Source organism: Scyliorhinus torazame, chromosome 18 (genome assembly GCF_047496885.1).
Source record: "Scyliorhinus torazame isolate Kashiwa2021f chromosome 18, sScyTor2.1, whole genome shotgun sequence".
Lineage (NCBI taxonomy): Eukaryota > Metazoa > Chordata > Chondrichthyes > Carcharhiniformes > Scyliorhinidae > Scyliorhinus > Scyliorhinus torazame.
Window position 1 is genome coordinate 80,015,012 of NC_092724.1, and position 19,269 is coordinate 80,034,280.

Consider the following 19,269-nt stretch of genomic DNA (forward strand, 5'->3'; position numbering starts at 1 on the left):
CAGAGGAGGTGGTGGAAGCAGTGACGATAGTGACGTTTAAGGGGCATCTTGGCAAATACATGAATAGGATGGGACTAGAGGGATACAGACCCTGGAAGTGTGGAAGATTTTAGTTTAGACGGGCAGCTTGGATGGCGCAGGCTTGGAGGGCCAAAGGGCCTGTTCCTGTGCTGTACTTTCTTTGTTCAATATTACCTGTCTCTCTACATATCTTTGTATCATCTGCAAACTTAGCAACATTGCCTTCAGTTGCTTCTTCCAGATCATTAATGTATATTGTGAAAAGTTGTGGTCCCAGGCACACTCCTGAGGCACACCACTAGTCACCGGCTGCCATCCTGAAAAAGACCCATTTACCCCCACTCTCTGCCTTCTGCCAATCAGCCAATCCTCTATCCATGCCAGGATCTTATCCTTGACACCATGGGCTCTTAACGTATTTAACAATCTCCTATGCGGCACCTTGTCAAAGGCCTTCTGGAAATCTAAATAAATCATGTCCATTGGTTCTCCAATGTCTAATATCCTTGTTACCTCCTCAAAGAACTCTAACAGATTTGTCAGACCTGGCCTCCCTTTGACAAAGCCGTGCTGACTCAGTCCTATTTTATCAAGCACTTCCAAGTACTCCACAATCTCATCTTTAATAATGGACTCGGACTCTAAAATCTCACTCTAAAATGACCGAAGTCAAGCTAACCGGCCTATAATTTCCCGCCTTCTGCCTTCCTCTCTTCTTCAACATCAGCCACTATCCAGTCCTGTGGGACTCTTCCTGCTTCAGTGATTCCTGAAAGATCACCACCAATGCCTCCACAATCTCCTCAGCTATCTCTTTTAGAAACCTGGGGCGTAGTCCATCCGGTCCAGGTGATATATCTACCTTCAGACTTTTCAGTTTCCCCAGAACCTTCTCCTTAGTGATGGCCACTGCACTCACCTCTGCCCCCTTATTCTCCTGGAGCTCTTGCATCCCACTGGTATCTTCCACCATGAAGACTGATGCAAAGTAACTATTCAGTTCCTCTGCCATTTCTTTGGTTCCTATTATTACTTCTCAAGCCACATTTTCTAGTGGTCCAATGTCTATTTTTGCCTCTCTCTTACCTTTCATATATTGAAAAAAACTCTTCCTATCTTCTTTTATATTACGAGCTAGCTTGCACTCATATTTCATCTTCTCCCCCCTTATTGCTTTTTTAGTTGTCCTCTGCTCGCTTCCAAAGGATTCCCAATCCTCTGGCTTCCCACTAATCCTCGCCACTTTGTATGCCTTTTCTTTTGCTTTTATGCTGTCCTTGACTTCCCTCGTCAACCATGGATACCTTGTCCTCCACTTAGCATGTTTCCTCCTCCTTGGGATTAATTTCTGTTGTGCCTCCCGAATAACCCCCCAAAACTCCTGCCATTGCTGTTCCACAGTCTTCCCTGCTAGGCTCCTTTTCCAATCAACTCTGGCCAGCTCCTCCCTCAAGTCTTTGTAGTTACCCTTATTTAATTATAATACCGTTATATCTGATTCCAGTTTCTCCCTCTCAAACTGCAGGGTAAATTCCATCATATTGTGGTCACTGCTCCTTCAGGGTTCCTTCACCTTAAGTTCCCTAATCAAGTCTGCCTCATTACACATCACCAAATCCAGAATTGCCTGGTCCCTAGTAGGCTCTGTCACAAGCTGCTCCAAAAAACATCTCTTAAACTTTTCTTGGGATCCACGACCACCCTGATTTTCCCAGTCCAACTGCATATTGAAGTCCCCCAATTATTGTAATATTGCCTTTTTATATGCCTTTTCTATCTACTGATTTATTTTCTGCCCCACATCCTGAGTACTACGAGGGGGCCTGCACATAAATCCCATCAGGGTCTTTTTACCTTTGCGATTCCTCAACTCTATCAGAAGGCACAGTGAAAGCATAAGATCCTGCCATGGATAGAGGATTGGCTGACTGGCAGAAGGCAGAGATAAAGGGGTCTTTTTCAGGATGGCAGCCGGTGACTAGTGGTGTGCCTCAGGGGTCGGTGTTGGGACTCCAACTTTTCATAATATACATTAACGATTTGGAAGAAGGAACTGAAGGCACTGTTGCTAAGTTTGCAGATAATAATAATCTTTATTACTGTCACAAGTAGGCTTACATTAACACTGCAATGGAGTTACTGTGAAAATCCCCTAGTCGCCAGATTCCGTCACCTGTTCAGGTACACAGAGGGAGAATTCAGAATGTACAATTCACCTAACAAGCATGTCTTTCGGGACGTGTAGGAGGAAACCGGAGCACCCGGAGGAAACCCACGCAGACTCGGGGAAAATGTGCAGACTCGTCATAGATAGTGGCCCAAGTGGGAATCGAACCTGGGACCATGGCGCTGTGAAGCAACTGTGCTACCGTGCCACCCAATACAATGACAGGTAGTATTGAGGAAGCAGGGGGACTGCAGCAGAACTTGGACAGACTAGGAGAGTGGGCAAAGAAGTGGCAGATGGAATACAATGTGGAAAGGTGTGAGGTTACGTACTTTGGAAGGAGGAATGGAGGCGTAGACAATTTTCTAAATGGGTAAATGCTCAGGAAATCAGAAGCACAAAGGGACTTGTGAGTACTTGTTCAAGATTCTCTTAAGGTTAATGTGCAGGTTCAGTTGGCAGTTAGGAAGGCAAATGCAATGTTAGCATTCATGTTGAGTGTGCTAGAATACAAGACCAGGGATGTACTTCTGAGGTGTATACGGCCCATTAGGAGCTTTGTGAGCAATTTTGGGCCCCCTATCTAAGGAAGGATGTGCTGACCTTGGAAAGGGTCCGGAAGAGGTTCCAAGAATGATCCCTGGAATGAAGAGCTTGTTGTAGGAGGAATGGTTGAGGGCTCGGGGTCTGTACTCATTGGAATTGAGAAGGATGAGAAGGGATCTTATTGAAACTTACAGGATACTGCTAGGCCTGGATAGAGTGGACATGGAGAGGATGTTTCCACTAGTAGGAAAACCTAGAACTAGAGGGCACAATCTCAGACTAAGGGAACAATCCTTTAAAACTGAGATGAGGAGGAATTTCTTCAGCCGGAGGGTTGTGAATCTGTGGAACACTTTGCCGCAGAAGGCTGTGGAGGCCAAATCACTGAGTTTCTTTAAGACAGAGATAGATAGATTCTTGATTAATAAGGGGATCAGGGGTTATGGGGAGAAGGCAGGAGAATGGGGTTGAGAAAACTATCAGCCATGATTGAATGGCGGAGCAGACCCGATGGGACGAGTGGCCTAATTCTGCTCCTATGTCTTACGGTCTTATGGACCATTCTGCCCTTCGAGCCTGCTCCACCATTTAATAAGATCAAAGGTTGAGGTAGTCATTTCTCAATTTTACTTTGATGTCTCCCTGCCATAACCCTTGACTCCCTTGTCTATCAAAAATCTGTTTCAGTAGTTCAAACAGGAAATCACTTCAGCTATATATCATTTCAGCACTGTGGGTGTCCCTGTACCACTGCACTGCAGTGGTCCAAGAAACCAGCTCATCATTTTAAAGATCAATTACGGATTGACAACAAATGCTGGTTGAGCCAGCGACGCATACGTCCGAAGAATGAATTTACAAATTCTGGACAGTTTTTCTTGACAGAAACAAATATATTTATAAACAACAAAGAACAAAGAAATGTACAGCACAGGAACAGGGCCTTCGGCCCTCCAAGCCTGCAGCGACCATGCTGCCCGACTAAACTACAATCTTCTACACTTCCTGGGTCCGTATCCCTCTATTCCCATCCTATTCATGTACTTGTCAAGATGCCCCTTAAATGTCACTATCGTCCCTGCTTCCACCACCTCCTCCGGTAGCGAGTTCCAGGCACCCACCACCCTCTGTGTAAAAAACTTGCCTCGTAAATCTACTCTAAACCTTGCCCCTCTCACCTTAAACCTATGCCCCCTAGTAATTGACCCCTCTACCCTGGGGAAAAGCCTCTGACTATCCACTCTGTCTATGCCCCTCATTATTTTGTAGACCTCTAACAGGTCGCCCCTCAACCTCCGTCGTTCCAGTGAGAACTGTAGCCACCTAAAATGGCTGATTCCCGATTAGAATGGTCAAACCCCAATCTAAAATGGCGAACGAAAGAGGCTGAAGGGATAGCGCTCTCACTGAGATTGTGAAAGGGAAGTTTCCAGCCTCCTACGAGAGGTTCAGAAATACACTAACCACACATGACAGTGTGGTGTTAAAGGACACCCTTTATGTAGTTCCTGAGCTGGGTAGGAACCAATTAATTTGTTTATTCCATGATAGTCATGGACACCAGGGAATCGATCCCACTACAGCCCACCTCAAACAGCTTTGTTGGTGGCCAAATCTCAAGGAAGATGTAAGCCATTACATTGAGAATTGCCTTATCTGTGTGCAGAACAACCCCGATCGATATGCCAAAAAGGCCCAACTCAGCCACAATCTAACCTCCAGATTGATTTTATAGGTCCATTGCCCCCTTGCAGGAATGGCTATAAATATGTTCTGGTGGTCATAGATACTTTTTACAAAGTGGGTGGGAGCATTTCCAGCCCGCACCAACACCGCGAAAACCACAGCCAAGATCCTAACCCAACACATCTTCACAAGATGGGGACTCCCCCGCAGTATTGAATCGGACCAAGGTGCTCACTTTACGGGACGGGTCATGCAGAAAGGACATCCTCACGATATTTGGCATCACCCAAAAATTCCACATTGCGTACCACCCACAGTCGAGTGGTATCGTGGAGCGCATGAATCGGACCCTAAAAACCACCCTCCGAAAAATGGTCCAGCAGAACAACACCACTTGGGACTCAGTCCTCCCTTTTGCGCTGATGTTTTTGCGTAACACTGTTTCCACCTCCACAGGTTACACCCCACACACTCTCATGACCGGACGCCCCATGAAAGGGACAGAATACTTGTTAGGTTTAGACCTGACCAGCCCTGAAGTAACGACCCTCACCCACGAGAAAGCCGTGGAGCAACTAGTTGCTAATGTCAAAACGGCTCAGTTAGCAGCCGCAGTTAAATTGGGCACCAAAAAGAAACAGAGCAAGGCCTGTTTCGATAAGGCAGTGCATGCAACGGAGTATGATATATGACAGCAAGTGATGTTGTCTGTATATAACCCCAGCACATTCCTGTCTCCAAAATACTCGGGTCCGTACTCCATTTCGGATAAAGTAAGCCCATCAGTATAAAAAATAAAAGACTGCGTGGTTTCATATAAACCAGTTAAAGGCTTTTGGAACACAGTCAAACCACGCCCACCACGTCATGCTTGACGCAGCAGACCACACCCCGCCCACAACCAACGTAACCCGACCAACCCCCACCACGTCCAGCCCAGCCACGGACTCGACCTCGACTCCACCCCCAAACTATACACTCCGCCCCGGAACGCCCACAGACTGCAACAGCAGAGACAGCGACTGTGACTCAGACGATGGCCACAGCACGCCTCCCTACTATCCCCGTACAACCGGACCCACACCCAGCAACTCCGGCTACGATCCCAGTGATCCCTTCCTGATCACTTTCCTAAATAAATCCCACCACTGACCACCGAACCACACGGACGACCCCGACTTTGTCCCCACACAACTCGACACAACTCATTGGCACCGCGACAACTCCTACAGACTCGTCCGCAACGACGAGAGCAACCCCAACTCACACCAAGCAGCCCTTTCAGCCCTAATTCACTCCAGAGTTTGGCACCCGGGAGAAGGGGACGACCTTGAGTCTGACTCCCAAACCGCCAACCCCTTTGCGACCCTGTTCGCAAGAGAACTGAGGTGTCCACATGATGTTTCAAGGAAACGCTTGGGAGAAGTGTTGTCCTTCCTGATGGAACCTGCAGGATGTTTTATGTTGTTTGTATGTTTGTTTTGTGTTGTTCGTCCGTCAGGAGAATTTTTTTTCCAGCCGCTTGTTCAGCAGTACCAACTTATCTGCAGATACCTGGTCAACAGACCAGACGCTTGTTCAACGGAACTAGCTTGTCTATAGACATTGGTCAACAGACCGCACGCTTGTTCAGTGGAACTAGCTTTTCAGCTGATACTTGTTCGGGTATCAGACGCCCGATCGTAACTGCTCTTCTGATTCAAGGATAGAATCACTATAGCAGCCCCACCACAATGACTACATTTTTGCCCGTTCCTGTCAGTTGCTCAGGCAGTGGAGAAACGGCGTGAGACCCGCCCTGCCTGGGGACCCCCCCCCGGCTGGTCACACATGCTCGGGTAGGGGAGATACGGCATTGGTAGCCGTCCTACCCGGGGACTCCATCCAAATCTTACCCGTCGCGGCCCATACGCACCTCATTTGACATGCTTTCATTTCAAAAGGTTTTTATTTGTTTAGGCGACCTTTAGGTTGCTGCCATCTGCTATTTACATCCAGGAACATTTGGATGGTAAATCAGCACTGGTCCGTCATTGGGAAGTGTGCCGTGTCCTAACATTTGTTTTGAAAAAAAAATGAGGGAGTCACACATAGTGACCAATTATAAGGGAATAATTGGCCCAAAAGGACAGACACACTAACACACCGGATATTGAACCAAGGTAGTTACAGATACTATGCTTGTTTTTACAGAACTCCAGAAGCTCCAGGACCGGAGAAAATACAAGAGAGCACACAGAAAGAAAAGGAAAGAGGACAGCCATGAGGACCCCCTTCATTGTGCTCAACATTCTTTTTGTGGACATTTGGTTGCGCGGGAACACGAACCCCATTACTTCAAACCTCCCTGCCGTAAATGTTTCACTGCCCCGCAGTACCCAGAGCCCAGTCACCAGCGACACTGCATCTTCCTGGTGTGCCAGCTTCATAACCTGGTACTCTCTGTCCTACGTGATCGAAGCACTGTTAGCGTTGGCGATACTCTGCGGTGTAGTGCAGACTATGCGCCTACGTAAATGGAGAAGGAGAGCGTACCGCGCTCGAAATCCCCGGTATATCGGATCAGATCCCCTATATTCGGTTACGACCAGATCCCCGACCCCCGCGATCTATAACAAAATAATAAAGAGCATTCACTTGCGTTATTACTGTGAATAAAGAAATGTACAAAAAAAAATACTGTATGATCCTGAGCTTGACTGCCAAGCCAGGAAAGATTATGGAATAATGTGATTTTTGTTGTATGTTTTACGAAGATAGGACAATGAAATGTTTAGTGAGTATACTGTAATAAGGTTAAATTAGAGGTTCCAAGTTTGTTATTTTGTAAATGCATGTCCCTGCCTGACATAGCGCCCTTAGAATTGATAGGTAAAAAAATGTTGTGCATAGCTAGGGTCGGAGCAGAGGCCATGTAGGAGGTGTGTCGTCCCCGCCCCCCCCCCCCACCCCCCGGTCAGGGAATGGAAAGAACAAAATTTATGTGATCCTTCACGCTTCGCGTTAGGATCACAAGGAGAGTCTGTAGCAACCTAAAATGGCTGATTCCTGATTAGAATGGTCAAACCCCGATCTAAAATGACGAACGGAAGAGGCTGATGGGAAAATCAGACAACAGGACTCAAACGGACAGCTGCAGGTAAAACAGTGTATTCACGTCTGGGGAAGTCGGCCCAGACCGATACCTGCAGCCATCAACATCACAACAACCCAGCCATCTGCATATTAAGCAGCCATCCCCGGGAACAATTGCTACACATTAGCAACATAAAGCCGATCCAGACCTTTCGGCGCCAGCAGGGGCTGACACAAAGACAGGTGAACGACCACCCCCCGATCAAGGAATCGCCCCATTATTGGAGCATATCGAACCAAGTGATTGGGACCAAGTCCAATCACTTGGAACCAGGTACGAGGTCCACCCCGAGAGGCGGGAAGCCCCTGGGAACTATAAGAATAGGGGCCAAGTTCAGATCGACCCTTCTCTTCCTGCTCGCAACCTTTGAGACCCTTCGACAAAGAAAACAGTAAGTCTTACTCCAGCGATCGCTACCAGATAGGTGCTCCTGGCTATCGACTTGTACCAGTTTTGAATCCCGCAGGCTCAGACCCAATTAGAAAGTCCATTCGTTTCCTGACCTGGTGGGCCATTTCCAAAGTTAAGTATTGGCCTTTAGTGGTAGGTAGTAGTCTAGAAGTAGGATTATTGTGTAAGTATCCATTGCTGTATATAATAAATGATCGTTGATTTAACTTTTACTAAGCGGTGTGCTGCATTATTAATCATGACTTGAGCTTGAACCACGTGGCAGTATCAGAAAGATACCTGGCAACTCGTGAGCAAAAGTGACAGAATTCGAGCTAATAAAACTAAGGCTAATAAGAGCAACAGAACAAACCGAGTTTATTCAACCGCTCCTCATAGCTAATGCCCTCCATACCAGGCAACATTCTGGTAAATCTCTTCTGCACCCTCTCTAAAGCCTCCACATCCTTCTGGTAGTGTGGCGACCAGAATTGAACACTATACTCCAAGTGTGGCCTAACTAAGGTTCTATACAGCTGCAACATGACTTGCCAATTCTTATACTCAATGCCCCGGCCAATGAAGGCAAGCATGCCGTATGCCTTCTTGACTACTTTCTCCACCTGTGTTGCCCCTTTCAGTGACCTGTGGACCTGTACACCTAGATCTCTCTGACTTTCAATACTCTTGAGGGTTCTACCATTCACTGTATATTCCCTACCTGCATTAGACCTTCCAAAATGCATTACCTCACGTTTGTCCAGTTTAAACTCCATCTGCCATCTCTCCGCCCAAGTCTCCAAACAATCTAAATCCTGCTGTATCCTCTGACAGTCCTCATCGCTATCCGCAATTCCACTAACTTTTGTGTTGTCTGCAAACTTACTAATCAGACCAGTTATATTTTCCTCCAAATCATTTATATATACGACAAACAGCAAAGGTCCCAGCACTGATCCCTGCGGAACACCACTGGTCATAGCCCTCCAATTAGAAAAGCATCCTTCCATTGCTACTCTCTGCCTTCTATGACGTAGCCAGTTCTGTATCCACCTTGCCAGCTCATCCCTGATCTCGTGTGACTTCACCTTTTCTACTGGTCTACCATGAGGGACCTTGTCAAAGGCCTTACTGAAGTCCATATGGACAACATCCACTGCCCTACCTGCATCAATCATCTTTGTGACCTCCTCGAAAAACTCTATCAAGTTAGTGAGACACGACCTCCCTTTCACAAAACCATGCTGCCTCTCACTAATACGTCCATTTGCTTCCAAATGGGAGTAGATCCAGTCTCGAAGAATTGTCTCCAGTAATTTCCCTACCACTGAAGTAAGGCTCACCGGCCTGTAGTTCCCTGGATTATCCTTGCTACCCTTCTTAAAAAGAGGAACAACATTGGCTATTCTCCAGTCCTCTGGGACATCACCTGAAGACAGTGAGGATCCAAAGATTTCTGTCAAGGCCTCAGCAATTTCCTCTCCAGCCTCCTTCAGTATTCTGGGGTAGATCCCATCAGGCCCTGGGAACTTATCTACCATAATATTTTTTAAGACGCCCAACACCTCGTCTTTTTGGATCTCAATGTGACCCAGGCTATCTACACACCCTTCTCCAGACTCAACGTCTACCAATTACTTCTCTTTGGTGAATATTGATGCAAAGTATTCATTTAGTACCTCGCACATTTCCTCTGGCTCCACACACAGATTCCCTTGCCTATCCTTCAGTGGGCCAACCCTTTCCCCGGCTACCCTCTTGCTTTTTATGTACGTGTAAAAAGCATTGGGATTTTCCTTAACCCTATTTGCCAATGACTTTTCGTGACCCCTTCTAGCTCTCCTGACTCCTTGCTTAAGTTCCTTCCTACACAGGCTTCGTCTGTTCCCAGCCTTTTAGCCCTGACAAATGCCTCCTTTTTCTTTTTGATGAGGCCTACAATATCTCTCGTTATCCAAGGTTCCCGAAAATTGCCGTATTTATCCTTCTTCCTCACAGGAACATGCCGGTCCTGAATTCCTTTCAACTGACACTTGAAAGCCTCCCACATGTCAGATGTTGATTTGCCCTCAAACGTCTGCCCCCAATCTAGGTTCTTCAGTTCCCGCCTAATATTGTTATAATTAGCCTTCCCCCAATTTAGCACATTCACCCTAGGACCACTTTTATCCTTGTCCACCAGCACTTTAAAACTTACTGAATTGTGGTCACTGTTCCCGAAATGCTCCCCTACTGAAACTTCTACCACCTGGCCGGGCTCATTGCCCAATACCAGGTCCAGTACCGCCCCTTCCCTAGTTGGACTGTCTACATATTGTTTTAAGAAGCCCTCTTGGATGCTCCTTACAAACTCTGCCCCGTCTAAGCCCCTGGCACTAAGTGAGTCCCAGTCAATATTGGGGAAGTTGAAGTCTCCCATCACCACAACCCTGTTGTTTTTACTCTTTTCCAAAATCGGTCTACCTATCTGCTCCTCTATCTCCCGCTGGCTGTTGGGAGGCCTGTAGTAAACCCCCAACATTGTGACTGCACCCTTCTTATTCCTGACCTCTACCCATATCGCCTCACTGCCCTCTGAGGTGTCCTCCCGTAGTACAGCTGTGATATCCTTCCTAACCAGTAGCGCAACTCCGCCACCCCTTTTACATCCCCCTCTATCCCGCCTGAAACATCTAAATCCTGGAACGTTTAGCTGCCAATCCTGGACTTCCCTCAACCAGGTCTCTGTAATGGCAACAACATCATAGTTCCAAGTACTAATCCAAGCTCTAAGTTCATCTGCCTTACCCGTAATACTTCTTGCATTAAAACATATGCACTTCAGGCCACCAGACCCGCTGTGTTCAGCAACTTCTCCCTGTCTGCTCTGCCTCAGAGCCGCACTGTCCCTATTCCCTAGTTCTCCCTCAATGCTCTCACCTTCTGACCTATTGCTCACGTCCCACCCCCCTGCCATACTAGTTTAAACCCTCCTGTGTGACACTAGCAAACCTCGCGGCCAGGATATTTATGCCTCTCCAGTTTAGATGCAATCCATCCTTCTTATATAGGTCACACCTGCCCTGGAAGAGCTCCCAGTGGTCCAGATAACGGAAACTCTCCCTCCTACACCAGCTGTTTAGCCACGTGTTTAGCTTCTCTATCTTCCTATTTCTAGCCTCACTGGCATGTGGCACAGGGAGTAATCCCGAGATTACAACCCTAGAGGTCCTGTCTTTTAACTTTCTGCCTAGCTCCCTGAACTCCTGCTGCAGGACCTCATGCCCCTTCCTGCCTGTGTCGTTAGTACCAATATGTACAACAACCTCTGCCTGTTTGCCCTCCCCCTTCAGGATGCTCTCTACCCGTTCGGAGACATCCTGGACCCTGGCACCAGGGAGGCAACATACCATCCTGGAGTCTCTTTCACATCCACAGAAGCGCCTATCTGTGCCCCTGACTATAGAGTCCCCTATTACTATTGCTCTTCTGCGCTTTGACCCTCCCTTCTGAACATCAGAGCCAGCCGTGGTGCCACTGCTCTGGCTGCTGCTGTTTTCCCCTGATCGGCTATCCCTCCCGACAGTATCCAAAGGTTCGAGAGGGGGACAACCACAGGGGATTCCTGCACTGACTGCCTGCCCTTTCTGGTGGTCACCCATTTCTCTGCCTGCACCTTGGGTGTGACCACATTTATATAACTGCTATCTATGACGCTTTCCACCACCTGCATGCTCCTAAGTGCATCCAATTGCTGCTCCAACCGAACCATGCGGTCTGTGAGGAGCTCCAGTTGGGTGCACTTTCTGCAGATGAAGCCATCCGGGACGCTGGAAGCCTCCCGGACCTGTCACATCTCACAGTCAGAGCACTGCACCCCTCTAACTGACATTGCGTCAATTAATTAAAATTAAAAGTTTAAATTTTTAAAAATATATATATATTTTTTTTTAAACTTACTGTTAACTAACTGTTTCCCAGCACTCGATTTCTAATATAAATGCGAAAGCTAAATATAGTACTCTCCGATCTCTGGCTTAGATACCCCTCTAAATTATAATTAAGTAATTATGTTTAATTAGTTACCAATGCTTAATTTTTTTAATTTGGTGTAGATTACCACCCAGCCACTCAGGTCACAGCTTTTCTGTGATGTCACTTCAGATTCCCCCACCCCCCACACACACAATTTGAAAAGGTAATAAAAGTAAAAATGAGTAAAAATCACTTACTTACCTTCTGAGGGTCTCAGATGTTCTCAGGTTCTCTCCCTGCTGATTAAAAGTTACAGGCCAGAAGAAAGAGAGAACACAAAACAGTAGGGGAAAAGCACCTTCTCCCACTCTTCACCGAATTACCTCACTGCACCAAATTACCAAGTTTCAAATTCTCACTCAGGCTGTGTCTCTTTGACCTGTGCAACGTTTACTAAGTGCGCTTTCTGTCTGTCTTTTATACAGACTTTAGGATGACTCACACTACTTAAACTTCAAAGAGAAGAATACAATGTGTACCTTTGCGCCCCGAAACAGGCCTTAGGTGACTGCCAGATAACTGCCTCTCAGCAATTAGGGTGGGGGCAGCTTCAGTCAATCAGACACTAATCTACACTGCACTTTTAACTGAAAAACAACAGAATTAGATTTATCACTTACCTTTCCTGGTTACCTCACTGCACCAAATTACCAAGTTTCAAATTCTCACTCTGTCTGTGTCTCACTCACTCAGGCCGTGTCTCTTTGACCTGCGCAATGTTTACTAAGTGCGCTTTCTGTCTGTCTTTTATACAGACTTTAGGATGACTCACACTACTTAAACTTCAAAGAGAAGAATACAACGTGTACCTTTGTGCCCCGAAACAGGCCTCAGGTGACTGCCAGATAACTGCCTCTCAGCAATTAGGGTGGGGGCAGCTTCAGTCAATCAGACACTAATCTACACTGCACTTTTAACTGAAAAACAACAGAATTAGATTTATCACTTACCTTTCCTGGTTACCTCACTGCACCAAATTACCAAGTTTCAAATTCTCACTCTGTCTGTGTCTCACTCACTCAGGCCGTGTCTCTTTGACCTGCGCAATGTTTACTAAGTGCGCTTTCTGTCTGTCTTTTATACAGACTTTAGGATGACTCACACTACTTAAACTTCAAAGAGAAGAATACAACGTGTACCTTTGTGCCCCGAAACAGGCCTCAGGTGACTGCCAGATAACTGCCTCTCAGCAATTAGGGTGGGGGCAGCTTCAGTCAATCAGACACTAATCTACACTGCACTTTTAACTGAAAAACAACAGAATTAGATTTATCACTTACCTTTCCTGGTTACCTCACTGCACCAAATTACCAAGTTTCAAATTCTCACTCTGTCTGTGTCTCACTCACTCAGGCTGTGTCTCTTTGACCTGCGCAAGGATTTCAAAATGTAATCTCTTTCACCTCAACACCTCTTGCTCATAAGACTTGTTGGAGGGGATTTTGTGATACCGGACTATGATATAAATTATAGGTGGCCCTGTAACTACATTTGTGCTCCTATATTACTTTTGAATAGTTCTGATGAGACAAAAGGTACTCATTGGCTTAGATTCCAGTTTAGAAGAGGCAATTTGTAGAAATAGTGCATACACAATCCTTGTTAATATCAGAAAGGACACAAAATGGCTGTTAACTATTTTAGCAATACTAAAGACACAAACTAAAGACAGCACGGTAGCCTTGTGGATAGCACAATTGCTTCACAATTCCGGGGTCACAAATTTGATTCCGGCTTGGGTCACTGTCTGTGCGGAGTCTGCACATCCTCCCCGTGTGTGCGTGGGTTTCCTCCGGATGCTCCGGTTTCCTCCCACAGTCCAAAGGTGTGCAGGTTAGGTGGATTGGCCATAATAAATTGCCCTTAGTGTCCAAAATTGCCCTTAGTGTCGGGTGGGGTTACTGGGTTATGGGGATAGGGTGGAGGTGTTGACCTTGGGTAGAGTGCTCTTTCCAAGAGCCGGTGCAGACTCGATGGGCTGAATGGCCTCCTTCTGCACTGTAAATTCTATGATAATCTATGATAATAACGGGGGTAGAGATGGTCCTGATGATCCCTATCATCACACCGGACTCAGAGCCATACCCTCAAAGCCAACTGGAGGACATTGGAATCGTATGGACTAACACCTCCCTCAGGTACTATCTCATCGAGACCTCTGCTATACGCAGGGATAATATATGGGATCTCCCTCATGTTGCCCCCACCCGGTGGGGCAGGGAGAGTTGGACGAATGTGGGTTCATCAGAACTCATGGTTCTGTCTTAGGTATTACACCTGCCCTCATGCATTTTAAGTTTACGGGGAAAAGGAAATACTGCGTCTCCGCCACCGTAACGTCCTATCGCTATAACATTTGTACCCTTTAGGCCCACCACTATAGGCCTAGCAAAGATCATTTGAGTTCGGAATATAAATAGCCAGAGATAGTCCCACATCTTGCAAAAACTCTGAGGGAACGAAGACTCAAGATGGGTCAATCAGTTCAACTTTACCACCAGTTAATGAAAAATCCATGCTTGACAAAAAAGCACACAGACACACACACAAAGAGGAACTACTTCAGAATGAAAGTTAGTGGTAGAGAGTGTGGAACTGTTAGATGAGCTTACTTGAAAACTGCTATGAATAACATCATTTAATGACAGACAGTAGAGATAGTCAGGGGGGCAGGAATGATTGATATCAAGACATTAAATGTGACATACATGGGTTCGTTTGAGGGGCGATCTTTGAATAACATGCATGGTGTACATACGGAACATCTGGGAGGTTACATACCCCAAAGGCCGTATATCTTTGCTACACACCCTGCAGCCCTCATATCATTTCATTGTGGTCAGTGGGAGTTCTGTAAACATCTTCCATGACCAGAAGGAGGGAGTGTTGGAGGGCATTTTGTGATACTGAACTATGATATAAATTATAGGTGGCCCTGTAACTACATGTGTGCTCCTATATTACTTTTGAATAGTTCTGATAAGACATAAGGTACTCATTGCCTGTTTAGAAGAGGCAATTTGTAGAAATAGTGAATACACAATCCTTGGTAATATCAGAAAGGACACAAAATGGCTGTTAACTAATTTAGCAATACTAAGAACGCAAAATGGCTGAACTAGCCACTTTCCTTTAACAATAAGTTACAACCTGTGTAAACTACCTCATGAGAACCTAGCGAGTATTTCAGCAGCCGCTAATAACAGCTTCCCAGAACAAGAAATGCTATGTGTCCTTGATAAGCTCAAGGACCCAGTTGCAGACAGGACATCATTATGTTAGTTTTGAATGACTTCTGTATGAAGTTAGGGGCGGGTAAGAAATTGATTGACTGCATGTAATGAACTGTGATGCAAATATAGTTGATTGATTGTATGTAAATGAGAATACAACTAATTCCGCCCCTTGAATCTGTATACTAACCCGTGTGAGCCTTAGCTCGAGTGAGAAAAGGTGCTGTCAAAGGCTGCGGAGTCTCAGGCCTTGACGAATGTGATATAAAATAGTTAGTTTAAATATATTAGGTACAGTAATGTAGATGTAGGCCGGTCTAATTCTAATGAGTTCACAGACAAAGGGTTTCAGAAAGCATGGCAAGGAAGGGGGAGGTGTGTCTGGTAGAGGAGGAGAAAAGGATGCTGGGTAACAGGAGGCCAGGGTTAAGGAATGAGAAGTGAGCCAAATAGGATGTATGGCCAGGTCAGGAGAGGTATCGGATGACCTATGGGAATCGTGTATGTGAAACTTGATGCCATTTGAATGTATTTGCAGAGATCCCTTTGTCTCCTTCCTCATTTGTTTCCAAGGGGTCCAGGAGACTGGTTCTGTGTTCTGTGTCCCTGAGAAGCGAGTCAGACTTGCAAGTTGGTTAAAAATAAATAATACTATGCCTACAAATCCATTTCGAGTTTTATTGAGGCCAGACTGACGTGTAAAGAATTCAACATTTGTCATTTGGTGCCGAAACCCGGGATTTCTCCAGGTGGTTATCGACCAACTGCGAAATCAGAATTAGACTGATTTTGGACAAGAAAAGTGGAAACGGGCCCACAATGTGTGTAGCTGGAAAATGACACACATTGGTTTTCCCCTCTTCTTATGGTCTGATTGGTCTGGTCACTCGCGGTTGGTACGGAAAGATCGTCTCGACGAAATCAAAGGTCAGTCTGGGGATTAGAAAATTTAACTGATAAGACATCATAATTGATAGTTCGGTTTTGGGTTAGTTTTGGAATTGATGGGACATCGAAATTGATGGTTTACTTCCATGTGTGAGTGTTTTGATGAACTGATGGGACCTCAGAGGGGAGGATTCAGTTCCAAGAGTGTGTGAGTGTTTTGATGAACTGATGGGACCTCAGAGAGGAGGGTTCAGTTCCAAGAGTGTTTTTAAATCTATAGTTGATTAAGCTAAAATTGTATCCTAGTGGCAAGAAACACAGTCTTGAGGACTAGTTAGAGATTATAGGGAAATGTTTGGATAAATTTCAAAACAAAAGAACATCCATAGAACTGGATGCTGCATGTTAGTTAAAGCAGAAGTCTCTCAAAGGGTTAACAGCAGCAGCCAAAGTTAACGACTAAGACAGTGCTTCTCACACAGGCCTTGAGATAACAGGCACTTGTGGTGTAATTGGATACCTTTCTTTTGAGTCAGTGAAACTCCAGCAAAATTTCAGCTTGTGGTGTAATTGGATACCTTTCTTTCGAGTCAGTGAAACTCCAGCAAAGTTACGTTTTGAATTAATTAAAGGAAACCAGTGGATTTCTCCACCTCTTTGATAAAAGTTAATTATTTTAGCAAGCAATTGATTGAAATTGCCAGAATCTTAAGTTTGAATTACTTGAAATAATGTTTATCTCATTTTATTTGTGAATTAATAGAAACTTAAAGAAACTCACTGACACCATTTTTTAAAAAGTGTAAATCTGGAGATGACAGTTGACTTTGCTCCGGTATAAATCACCGCAGCTAACTGCTCCCTCATTGATAGCAGCCAACATTTTTGTGAATGTAAGAAAAACTTGTTAAAAGAAAATTTGTTAAGATAAAGAATTAATTAAGTTGTAAAAGTTATACAAGTTTGTGTTAAGCAAATCGTAAATTCAGTTCGGAGTTGAGATCAGAGCTAAGCTTGCAGGTTGCAGTAATTCAATTTGAATTTTCAAACATTTTAAGTTTTAAAAGAACACTGTTAAAACCTTTTAAATAATTTTGCCAAGTAGCAAAAATTGCCATTGGTTATAAATAGGCAAATAAAATTGTTTTTTAAAAAAGAGAGCCAAAGTATGAAAGCTAAAGAGTTAATTAGATTATGGAGACAATATTGTCAACATGAGAGGGATAAGATCATGTTATTAAGTTGGCAAGAAAATGCCCTTAAGAATAGGGGATTCCAATTAGTGAAAGGGGGAACCAGAAAACTCTGGAGATCTTGAAAAAGGAGTGTGCATTCAAAAAAACACGCAAGTAAAGAGAGGGTGGACTCGAGTTTTAAAAATGGGCTGCGTAGTTCAATGGCTGGCCTTGCATTGACAGAAGCAGATGAGGACCTAGAAAATTGGACCATATCGGCTAGAGTCCCGACTGCACCAGTAGCATTGTCTGCACTAATTCCGGAACCACCAGGCTATCATAATTTAGATTCAAATCATGCCAGCCTCTCCAGCCCCTTCGGTTGACAGCTTGGGTCCTATTTCAGCATCTTCACTGTCTGTTAGAGAAGGGGAGCTCTGTTCAACTCCGATCTTAGACAATGAGAGAGGGGCCTAATCCTATCCAGAAACAATCACGCATACCACCTAGATCCCTTCAGACCGATATGGTAAGACAGAAAAGTATGAGAAAAAAGAAAGAGGGTGGGAATGGTTCTGAGGAGCTGGAGCTCCCCCTAGTGGAAGGGAAGGACGTCAAAGTCTTTGAAGAGCCAGAGGAATCCGCTAGAGTGCCCCCTAGTGAGACTCTGAGACAGTTGCCGATTAGGAAAATACCAAACCCTGATGCTGTAACATCAGTTTGTGGTGACTACTGGATTGGACTGTAACTTGTTGGCCCGAGATTTACTGTGTATCTTCCAGCTACAGCTAGAGTGCGGAGACGAAGGGGTAGCGGTTCAATCATGGAGGATTAGACAACAGTGCTATATTTCTATCACTCCCCAGTGGTGGCGTTAGACATTGAACATTCACTGCACCACGTTACCCTGGCCTATGACAGAACTGGACAAAACAGGGAGTTGGAGGACAAATACCGGCCGTTAATTGGGACCGAATGGCCAGTCAAGTTAACAGCCACAGTCACAGTCACAGGAAAAGAAGGTACAGCTGATTTTGTTACAATACCACCACATTTATGGCCACAGTCAGCTTCTGTGGGCCCTCATGTTACACGTCAGGTCCACGACCAATACCATGCCAAGGATCTGGGGCCTATGGTGAGGAGGGCAGTGGATCATTCCGATCCAGCAGAGTACGCACTTCAAGTCACGCCAGACGGCACTTCCATAAAATATTTTGAGGTCCCTGAAACGATTAACACTCGACTTCAGCATCACCGGGGACGTGACGTTTTGGAATATGTCAATCCACATGTCTGGGCGGAATACCCATCACAAGTGGGAAAGACAAATGTTACACCCATTAAGGTAATGATTAAGGACCATGTAAAGCTGCCTTCTATTCGGCAATACCCCCTGAAACCCCAAGCTGCCCCGTCTATAGACAAATTAATCCGAGAGCTGTTGCAACAGGGTATTTTGGTCCCTTGCCAATCAGAATGTAACACCCCCATACTTGCTGTGCCTAAACCAGCCAAACCAGACCAGTACCGATTAGTACAGGATTTACGTTCAATCAATGCCATCGCACAGCTGTTACATGCTCTCGTCCCTAATCCTGCCCACATACTGGCTCAAATTCCAGCTCGAGCCCGGGTCTTCGCCATAATTGACCTTCAGCACACCTTCTTTGCCCTGCCACTCGCATCTGAAAGCCAATATTTGTTTGCCTTCACTTACAATGGACAACAGTATACCTGGACCCGACTGCCTCAGGGGTTCGTCAACTCACCTACGCTCTTCTCCAGATGTCTGCAGACCCAACTCCAGGCCTTGACATTGGAGCATGGTTCCACTCTAGTGCAGTATGTAGATGACATATTGGTAGCGAGTCCTGACGAGCCCAGTAATAGGGATGATGTGATCCAGTTATTAAACCACCTATCCTCGTTGGATTATGTTGTTTCACAATCAAAGGTCCTGGTGGCTCAGACAAAGGTCAAATTCTTTGGAGTTTTACTTACAGCCACAGA

General features: G+C 45.5%; 1 protein-coding gene across 6 annotated transcripts in view; it reads right to left on the reverse strand.

The window, feature by feature from the left end:
- Positions 1–19,269, reverse strand: part of LOC140395329 (uncharacterized) — a 228,540-nt gene that overhangs the window by 193,723 nt on the left and 15,548 nt on the right. Inside the window, exon 2 of one of the 6 annotated variants that reach the window (XM_072482961.1) lies at positions 6,814–7,029. The exons of the other annotated variants lie outside the window; for them this stretch is intronic. The gene's annotated coding sequence lies outside the window, so the exon portion shown is untranslated. The remainder of the gene's footprint in view (positions 1–6,813; positions 7,030–19,269) is intronic. 6 annotated transcript variants of the gene reach the window in all.